Source organism: Mus pahari, chromosome 16, assembly GCF_900095145.1.
Source record: "Mus pahari chromosome 16, PAHARI_EIJ_v1.1, whole genome shotgun sequence".
Lineage (NCBI taxonomy): Eukaryota > Metazoa > Chordata > Mammalia > Rodentia > Muridae > Mus > Mus pahari.
In genome coordinates this window covers 8,658,596-8,669,036 of record NC_034605.1, presented here as the reverse complement: position 1 = coordinate 8,669,036, position 10,441 = coordinate 8,658,596, and positions in this window count along the sequence as shown.

Sequence of the window (10,441 nt, the reverse complement as noted above, 5' to 3'; positions counted from 1 at the left end):
AGGATTACAGTTGGGTTCTGTTACACTCAGGAGGGGGCATAGCAAGGATTACAGTTGGGTTCTGTTATACTCAGGAGGGGGGCATTGCCAGGATTACAGTTGGGTTCTGTTACACTTCAGGAGGGGGCATTGCTAGGATTACAGTTGGGTTCTGTTACACTCAGGAGGGTGGCTTTGCCAGGATTACAGTTGTGTTCTGTTACACTTCAGGAGGGGGCATTGCCAGGATTACAGTTGGGTTCTGTTACACTCAGGAGGATGGCATTGCCAGGATTACAGTTGGGTTCTGTTACACTCGGGGGGGGGGGCATTTTGATGAATTTCTGACTGGAATGATTTAAAATTTTTTAGTCAACTGACAGGACAGTCTAACCGGTAAGGTTTAGTGTGAGGTAAGGTTCAGTGTGACTCAAGTTTGTTGTTTAGTTTACAGTGGAGGGCACATTCACTGCTCCAGTCGGAGCTTTGAGGTGAGAAGGAGTTTTATACAAGTTGTTTCTCCCTTCTACCATGTGGGTACTAAGAATCAAATTCAGGTTCTGTACAAATGCCCTCACTCAACGAGCATCTCACTGGCCCCCGACGTTTGTTCTTGGTCTCCTGTTTGTAATCTTTTGAAAACCCTTCCTGGCTTCGGGCGTTTCTTTCACTCCTCCCTAAGAGAGAGTCTTCCCATTAGGTTTGGACTTTAGCTGAGAAAAGCACCAAGACAAGAGGAAGTGATTGGCAGCTAGAATTTCAAATGACAAATCCTGAAGTAGGCACATGAGATTGGCAGGGACTTACCTTCCCTAGACTGTAAATCTGGTGACCCCAGTTACTTGGTAAAACTTAGCCAAGCCAGGTGCTGGGAGGCACACCATTAGTTCCACACACAGGAAGCAGAGCAGGAAGGTTTCTGTGAGTTTGACACCAGCCTGGTCTGCAGAGTGAGTTCCAGGACAGTCAGGGCTACACAGGGAAACCCTGGCTCAAAAATCTAAAAAGCAAAACAAACTTACTTTGCTCAGGAATTCAGAACAGTGGTGGTGGGGAAATGGGACCTCGATGTTGGTGAGTGTCTAATGAAGACTGCAGGGTTCAAATCTGCTCATTGACTATCTGAAAATGGGAAATGGAAATGATAGTTATGTCAACTTAAAGTTATTAGGAAAGTTCAGTAAACGGTGCATTATGTGTTTAAAGAAACAGCTTTTAAAGTTTTTCCTCATAATTTTGGAGGTTGGGATATAAAGTCAAGGTGCCAGCTTGTTCCCAGGTGTGGCCCTGTTCTTGTCCATCAGTGGTTGCCTCCTTTCTACGTGTGTAAAATACTAACATTCGTTATATGGGGTTTCTACAACCTTCACTTAGTTACATTAAAGTTCACTGAACATCCTGTGAAGTTTTAATGGCTTCTGACAATTGTTTAATGCTGTGCATTCATCATGCTATACGGAATCAATTCACTACCCTAAAGAAAGAATCTCTGCTTCATCTACTTTTTCAGACCCAGCCCCACTTGCATCCTGGTAATGACTGATGTGTTTAGCATTAAGAGTTTTGTCTTTTCTGGGGTGTCCTATGATTGGAATCATGGCATATACCTTTTTTCCAGACTGGCTTTTTTAGTGTGGGGCTAGGGACTGACATCTGAGCACAGCCTGGACTACATGGAGAGATCCTACGTGGAGAGATCCATCCATATCTTTTCATATCTTTTTGTAGCTTTTAAAAAATATTTATTTATTATATGTAAGTACACTGTAGCTGTCTTCAGACACTCCAGAAGAAGGAGTCGGATTTTGTTACGGATGGTTGTGAGCCACCATGTGGTTGCTGGGATTTGAACTCAGGACCTTTGGCAGCTGAGCCATCTCACCAGCCCCTCTTTTTGTGGCTTTAATGGCTTGTTTCTCTTTGATTTTTGTGAGAGTCTAATATAATAACTCAGACTGCCTTGAACTCCTGATCCTCCTGCCTCTGCCTCCAGTGCTGGCTCAGTTCTCTCCACGCGCAGCTAATTTCTCATGAGCAGTATTCCTTTGGGCAGCTTGTACTGCACTTGCCTGTTGAAGGACATCATGACTTCTAGCTCTTGGCGGTTAGTAAAGAAAAGGCTGTAGTTTGTTAGGACTCCGACTGTCAGGCAGTGTGGTTAAGACTGTTTATCTGTTGTCACACAGGTATAGAGACATACCCAAGTCTCACTCTTAGCAGAACCCATTTAGGGGAAAACTCTTGAATTTTAGCTTTTTTTTAGTGTGTCTTTCTTCCCTCCCCTTTTCAGAATCACCTATTCCCTGCCTCTATCTCTTCATTTTTATTTTATTTTTTTATTTTATTTTTTTGCTCTTGTAACTTTAATTTTTTCAAAGCTTACTTTTAATGATGCGTTTCTCCTCCCACCCCCCGCCCCCCAGACAGGGTTTCTCTGTGTAGCCCTGGCTGTCCTGGAACTCACTCTGTAGACCAGGCTGGCCTCGAATTCAGAAATCTGCCTGCCCCTACCTCCCAAGTGCTGGGATTAAAGGCATACGCCACCACTACCTGGCTTAATGATGCTTCTTAAACACTTTAACCTCCCTTTTAGCCCACCACCCACCAGAGGTAGTGGGAAAGAAAGGATACAAGGGACGTGGACCTGTTTAGAAATGTACTTTGGAGCAACTCCTGTCTGTGCTGTCTGGAGATTGGCAGTTCAGTTCCCAGGTCAGCAGCAGCAGCAGCAGCAGCAGCAGCAGCAGCAGCTCACTCCACTCAAAAACACTTCGCGGATACACCAGCTGTCAAGTTCAGTAGAGTCAGGATAGCAAACACGAATCAGCAGTGGTGGACCACCTAGCAGAGACAGACAGCCAGGCCTCAGGCTTTGCTCGAGTCAGCAGAGGGACCAGCAGGGACACGAGGAGAACCTCTTGGCTGTGCCTCTCAGCAAAGTAAAGATCGGCGGGCGGAAGACTCAAGACGAACAAGCTTCGCACAGATAGTCCAACCAGCAAGCCAAGCTCAGCTCTGTCATTGTCGAGTTCTATTTATACCCTCCAAACATCACCGGTCCTGCACAGGTCTTCCCTCAGCACAGGAGTCTGTCACGGCTGATATCACTGCCAAGCAGCCCTAGTCCAAGGAAGCAACAAGAAATCAAGAGGCGCATTTCTCCGCGGAGTCCTGACAAATGCAGCTCAGCTAAGCAATGTGAGGCGGACCAATACATGCTTGCCTGCTTGCCATGAGCGAAGACTACTTCATGTGTTTGCTTTAGCGGAACCTCCTCCTTTCACGAGTCTGCCTTAGCTTTTTACCTGTGCCCACTGCAGCTAAATAGTCCTCCACACGTTTGCCTCAGCAAACCACCATCCAACCCAACCGACTTTCCAAAGAACCCTCAGGTTTCCACTTCAGCCCCTTCAATTGCATTTGGTTACAAATTAAAGCTCGTAGATAAAAATCTCTCGGGCTGGTGAGAAGGCTCAGCGAGCAGTTAAGAGCACTGACTGGGGCTGGTGAGATGGCTCAGTGGGTAAGAGCCATCAGTTAAGAGCACCCGACTGCTCTTCCAAAGGTCCGGAGTTCAAATCCTAGCAACCACACAAATCCCAGCAACCACATGGTGGCTTATAACCATCCGTAACAAGATCTGACTCCCTCTGCTGGAGTGTCTGAAGACAGTTACAGTGTACTTACATATAATAAATAAATAAATAAATAAATAAATCTTTTTTAAAAAAAGAGGGCTGGTGAGATGGCTCAGTGGGTAAGAGCACCCCTGACTGCTCTTCCAAAGGTGCAGAGTTCAAATTCCAGCAACCACATGGTGGCTCACAACCATCCTTAACAAGATCTGACGCCCTCTTCTGGAGTGTCTGAAGACAGCTACAGTGTACTTACATATAATAAATAAATAAATAAATAAATAAATCTTTTTTAAAAAAAGAGGGCTGGTGAGATGGCTCAGTGGGTAAGAGCACCCCTGACTGCTCTTCCAAAGGTGCAGAGTTCAAATTCCAGCAACCACATGGTGGCTCACAACCATCCTTAACAAGATCTGACGCCCTCTTCTGGAGTGTCTGAAGACAGCTACAGTGTACTTACATATAATAAATAAATCTTTTTTAAAAAAAAATCTCTCATTCTCCACAGCCAACTCCAGGTGTACTGAAGTGGTTCTCTGTACCTTTCTTTGGCCTTTGTTCCTGATCTATGACACCCTCATGAAGGAAACTTGAGGGTCCTTTGGAAAGTCAGTTGTGTTGGGTTGTGTTTTGCGAAGGTAAATATGTGAAGGAGTGTGTCATTGCAGCAGACACAGGTAAAAGACTAAGGCAGACTCACAAAGGAATGTTTAGCTGAAGCAAATACAAGCGAAAGGTTCTGGTAAAGCAAGCACTTGAAAGCAATGCACACAGGGCTGGTGAGATGGCTCAGTGGGTAAGAGCGCCCGACTGCTCTTCCGAAGGTCCAGAATTCAAATCCCAGCAACTACATGGTGGCTCATAACCATCCGTAACAAGATCTGACTCCCTCTTCTGGAGTGTCTGAGGACAGCTACAGTGTACTTACATATAATAATAAATAAATCTTAAAAAAAAAAAAAGAAAGAAAGAAAGCAATGCACACATGTATTGGTACACCTTCCGTTGCATAGCTGAGCTCCATTTGTCCGGGCTGAGCTCCATTTGTCGGGACTCCATAGAAAGAAACACACCAAAAAACTTCTGGTGATGTGCTATAGTTTCTTGCTCCTTCTTGCTGACTGGCAGAGTCATATCAGCTGAGGCAGACTCACGTACTGAGGCAAGAGGTATGAAGGACGCGTGGTGTATGGAGGGAGTATAAAAAGGACTCAAGGGACAATGATGGAGGCTGAGCTTGGCTTGCTGGTAGAACTGACTGTGTAATGCTTGTTGGTCTCACTTCTTCGCAGATCTTTGCTTTGCTGAGAGGCACAACCAAGAACTGGTGACTCATGCTGATTCTGCAGAGGCCTGTCTGTCTCTGCTAGGTAGTGCCACCACTGCTGATAACTGCTTACAGTTTTGTTTTGTTTTGATTTTTTAAAGATTTTATATGTAGGTACACTGTAGTTGTCTTTAGACACATCAGAAGAAGGCATCAGGTCTCACTACAGATAGTTGGGAGCCACCATGTGGTTGTTGGGATTTGAACTCAAGACCTTCGGAAGAGCAGTCAGTGCTCCTACCCACTGAGCCATCTCACCAGCCCCCTGATTAACTGTTTGTTAGCCAAATTCTACCAAACTGGACTGCTGGTGTATCTGGGAAGTGTTTTCAAGTGGATTGAGCCACTGCTGCTGACCTGTAGACTGAACTGCCAATTTCCAGACAACACAGATGGGAGTTGCTCCAAAGAACATTTCTAAACAAATTCACTCCCCCCCCCCCCGCCTACACACCGCCCCCATATCCTTTCTTTTCCACTTCCTCTGGTGAGTGGTGAGCTGAAAGGGAGGTTAAAGTGTTTAAGAACCATCATTAAAACTAGGGTTTTGGGGCTGGTGAGATGGCTTAGTGGGTAAGAGCACCCGACTGCTCTTCTGAAGGTCTGGAGTTCAAATCCCAGCAACCACATGGTGGCTTACAACCATCCGTAACAAGATCTGACGCCCTCTTCTGGAGTGTCTGAGGACAGCTACAGTGTACTTACATATAATTAATAAATAATTAAATCTTAAAAAAACAAACAAACAAAAAACTAGGGTTTTAGGGGCTGGAGAGATGGCTCAGCAGTTAAGAGCACTGACTGCTCTTTCGAAGGTCCTGAGTTCAAATCCCAGCAACTACATGGTGGCTCACAACCATCTATAATGAGATCTGACTCCCTCTTCTGGTGCATCTAAAGATAGCTACAGTGTACTTAGATATAATAATAAATAAACTTTTAGGCTGGAGCCCACGGGGCCAACCAGTGTGGAGCAACCTTCATGATGGCTCACAGCCATCGGTACAGCTACACTGTACTCATATACATAAAAATAAATAAATAAATCTTTAAAAAAAATAAGTAGGGTTTTAAAAAGTTGAAATTACACTCTCACCTTCAGTTCTGGCAAGGAAAGCCACTGGCTAATTTTGTTTATATTTCTCCTCATCCTAGGATATTTTCCCTTCCACTCTTCCATCCTGTACCCAATGAGACACTACTCAGGCAAGGGTTTTGGTATAATAAAGAAAGCCTCCCACCCTATACTTCCCCCATGGTACCCATTTTACATTTTTTAAAAAGATTTATTTATTTATTATGTGTAAGTACACTGTAGCTGTCTTCAGACACTCCAGAAGAGGGCGCCAGATCTCGTTACGGATGGTTGTGAGCCACCATGTGGTTGCTGGGATTGGGTGCACATACCTGCTGAGCCATCTCACTAGCCCCGGTACCCATTTTAACTTGCTGCTGGATTGCTCCTGATATCTGCCTCTGTTTCTAAATCCATCCTTACGAGGCTCTGCCTCTTTCTAAGCCTATGTCTCAGAAGACAGTCTGTCTACAGCCTTTCATCTCCATTCCTGCTTCAACCCCCAACAGCCCAGAGAGTAAATCCAGATGTTGAGTCATCCAACATTGACTCAAGAAATAGAAAAGGTAGCTGGGCATGGTGGCGCACGCCCTTAATCCCAGCACTCGGGAGGCAGAGGCAGGCGGATTCCTGAGTTCGAGGACAGCCTGGTCTACAGAGTGAGTTCCAGGACAGCCAAGGCTACACAGAGAAATCCTGTCTTGAAAAAAAAAAAAAACAAAAACAAAAAACAAACAACAAACAACAAACAAACAAAAGAAATAGAAAAGGTGATCCCCAGCATTACCCAGTTAATGTATTCAGTCAGGAAAATGATCTATGAGAGGCGATCTTTTTGAATGTATATACTTTTTGTTGAGTATGCACTAGGCCAACATAAAAGAATAAATGATAAGTAGAGAGATCGATATGCATATACACATACATATACACAAACATATCAGACAGCAAAAAATCAAATTGGGCACTCAAAACACCCAGCCTTAAGTCCCAGTGGAGTCCTAGGCAGAGAAAGGCAGGAGACTTCATAGCCCACAACAGAGACAATGTGTTTTCCAAGTCGCCTTCTGAAAGGCAATTCTGCTCCTTTGGGACCAGATAATGCCTTCCCGGAGATACCACCGGTTACGATGTCAAGCGCAGTAAGTCATGTTTACTTAGGGACAAAATGAAATTAAGGTCACAGCTCTCCCACCCCTCGGCGGGATGCCCCACGTGAGTCTACTAATTTTTGTAGTTTTGGAATCTAGATGCTGCTCTCGCTATATCTGCAGCAGCTTTCCCCTTTCATAGATACCCACAGGCATGGCCTCCTGAGTCCCTAGCTAACAGAACTCCCAGTGCCAAAGTCTCTCTGGGGAATGAGTTTACATCAAAGTGAATGTCCGAGGTCGGTGGTCATAGCACATCTCACCGCCCCCTCTCCTGCCTCCTGCAGGGAACCAACCTGGCCGCAGGCTCCTACTTCTGCCTTGGGGCCCTGACTCCTTTCCTTCGAGAGTGCCCATGGACTTGTCTATTTGTTTGTCTGCCCATGGCAATCACAACTGGCGTTTGTTTTTTAGACTGGTTTTCACTTTAGCTCCGGCTGTCCCGGAAGTCAGAGATCTGAGTGCCTGTTTCCTAAGTGCCACCATGCTGTGCTGGTTAGTAACGCTTCCTTATCACCAACAATCTTACTCCCAACACGATGCCTGGTGTCCCTCTGAACATCCCACCCTGCCTCCCAGCATCCAAAAACCTTTCATTTTTAAATTGCCTTGTTATAAATTAGATTTTTGAGCTGGAGAGATGGCTCAGTGACTAAGATTACTTGTTCTTACAGAGGTCCCAGGTTCAGTTCCCAGCTGCACCTACACAGTGGCTCACAACCATCTGTAATTCCAGCTCTACCTAGGCAACCCAGCACGCCTCTAGTGGCCTCCATAGGCAACAAGCAAGCATGCAGTGCATGTACATTTATGCATGTAGGTAGGAGGAAGATCTCTGTGAGCTCCAGGTCGGCCAGGTCTACACAATGAGACCCTGTGTCGTGTGCTCTGTGTGTGCTATGGAGCTGTGAAGGTGACATACCCTGAAACTAGTTTTAATCGGAGTCAGGGAGAGACTAGAGAAAAAATGTGGATGCCTTGAATTTGCTGTAGTCTAGTTCTTTTCCTCTATTAATTAAAGAGCTGAAGGACAGGGCAGAAGGCAGAATTACAGAGAACTTTATTGGCAAATAATACAGACTCCTTGAACAAGGAATGCCCCAGACTGGGGAATCGGCTGACTCTAATGGGGGATCTGGGTTTTTTTCTTGAGTTTGAGTTCCCACTCCTGATGACCAACAGGTCCTAAGGTATTCTGACCCTCTCTGGCATGAGGATTGTGTCCCCTGTTTCAGTACACTTGTGACTGTTTAGCTTCTGATATAGTCCCCCATCTTGGTGAATGAGCATAAATGGGTGCTGGTTGGTTGGGGTGAGTTACCAATCAGACAGAGAGGGCCCCCAGACCCCCTTTTCTGTGTACTATAATGCTGTAGGCTAAGGGAAGTGACCCAGTTTCCTGTCCCCCTCCTTTGCCTGGGCTTGCAGCTTTAGAATCATGCTTGTAATAACAGAAAGTCTGTCATGTTCGTGTCCTTTTAAGTTACTGAGCTGTGATTCTTGTAACATGTTTTTAGGATTCGGTGACTCCTGGGTTTGACACTGTTTGGGCTGTTTCCCTTTAGTGACCACCTGTTCTCACACTGTCCAAATACCTTTTAGTGAATTCTATTTTCCCTTCTCACTCTACTGTATTTTTCTCACATACTTAAGTTTCCTCTCTAAGCAGAGATTGCGTACCATTTCAAGAAATGCTAAGACAAGACCCGCCCATGGATAGGTTTGTGGTAAATCCTCATGGGTCCCTGGATTGCTAAAACCTCATCTTACCTGAAAGGAACTAGGCTAGTAAAATTGGAATCTGTAAGCTAGGTACACTGCTGCTTTCTCTCAGAAAACGAAGAAACAAATATAATCAGGCTCTGGTACTTTGCCCCCTTCTCCCAGGAAGAAAACTAAACTAGCAAAGACATCCTTCACAGTTACTTGCAATCCCAAAAGTCAGAGTTGGGAACCAAGAAGCGAAATCACATTCAGTTAAATCATTTCAGAATTAACCTGCTGACAGTTCAGGCATTGACATCTCCTGCCTCAGCACCTGTATAAACTAGGACTGCAGGAGTGTGCCTCTCCCCAGCAATATACCTTTTGTTTAGTTTCTGTTTAAGTTTCAGTATATAGCCTGTACTGGATTGAGTAAGTTTGGCCCCTATAGACTCCTGTGTTGGAATGATTGGTACACAGGAGTGATACCATTAGGAGGTGTGGCTTTGTTGGAGGAAATGTGCCACTGTGGGGATGGGCTTTGTAGGCCTGTGCTTAAGCTCCACCTAGGGCAGAAGAGCTGGTCGTCTGATGCCTTTGGATCAAGATGTAGAACTCTCAGCTCCTTCTCCAGCACCATGTGTGCTGCATGCTGCCGTGCTTCCTGCCATGACGATAAATGACTAAACCTCTGAAACTATAAGCCAGCCCTAATTAAATGTTTGCTTTCATAAGAGTTGCCTTAGGGGCTGGAGAGATGGCTCAGCAGTTAAGAGCACCGACTGCCCTTCCAAAGGTCCTGAGTTCAAATCCCAGTAACCACATGATGGCTCACAACCATCCGTAATGAGATCTGACGCCCTCTTCTGGTGTGTCTGAAGACAGCTACAGTGTACTTAGATATAATAATAAATAAATTGTTAAAAAAACAAAAAAAAAAGAGTTGCCTTAGTCTGGGTATCTCTTCACAGCAATGGAAGCCCTAAGACATAGCCCAAGTTGGCCTTGAACTTGTGATCTTCCTGACTCAGGCTTCATGTTATCTATAATTACAGGTTTTTACCACTATAATGGATTTAGCTGAAGAAATGAAATAAATAATTTTCGTTTCTATAGAGTCTCAGGTGGTGTCTTATGCTTGTAGTACCAACATTTGAGGCAGATATGGGAGGACCTTGAACTCAAAGCCAGCCTGGGCTAGTTATGAGACCTTTCATAAAAAAGGGTCTCAGGTTGCCTATGGGCCACATGATGAACATGCTTGTGATGCTCGGCTTGGGTAGTGTACGATGAACCCACTTCTGCTACAGTTTACCGACCATACTATTCTTATCACAGTGACCAAGGCAAGAAGCAGCATTTCCTGGCAAGCATTTGGACAAAGCATACTTTTTAAACCAAAGTATGTCTTCCTCCTCGGGTCCTTTCAGGCTTCCCACCAGTCACCCACACAGCCTCTTATTCTGCATAGCAAGTCCCTTCCTGCTAATGACTACCTTCAGGGAAACCCAGACCCTGCATCCAAAAACTGAAACAGCATTTATTATTATTATTATTATTATTATTATTA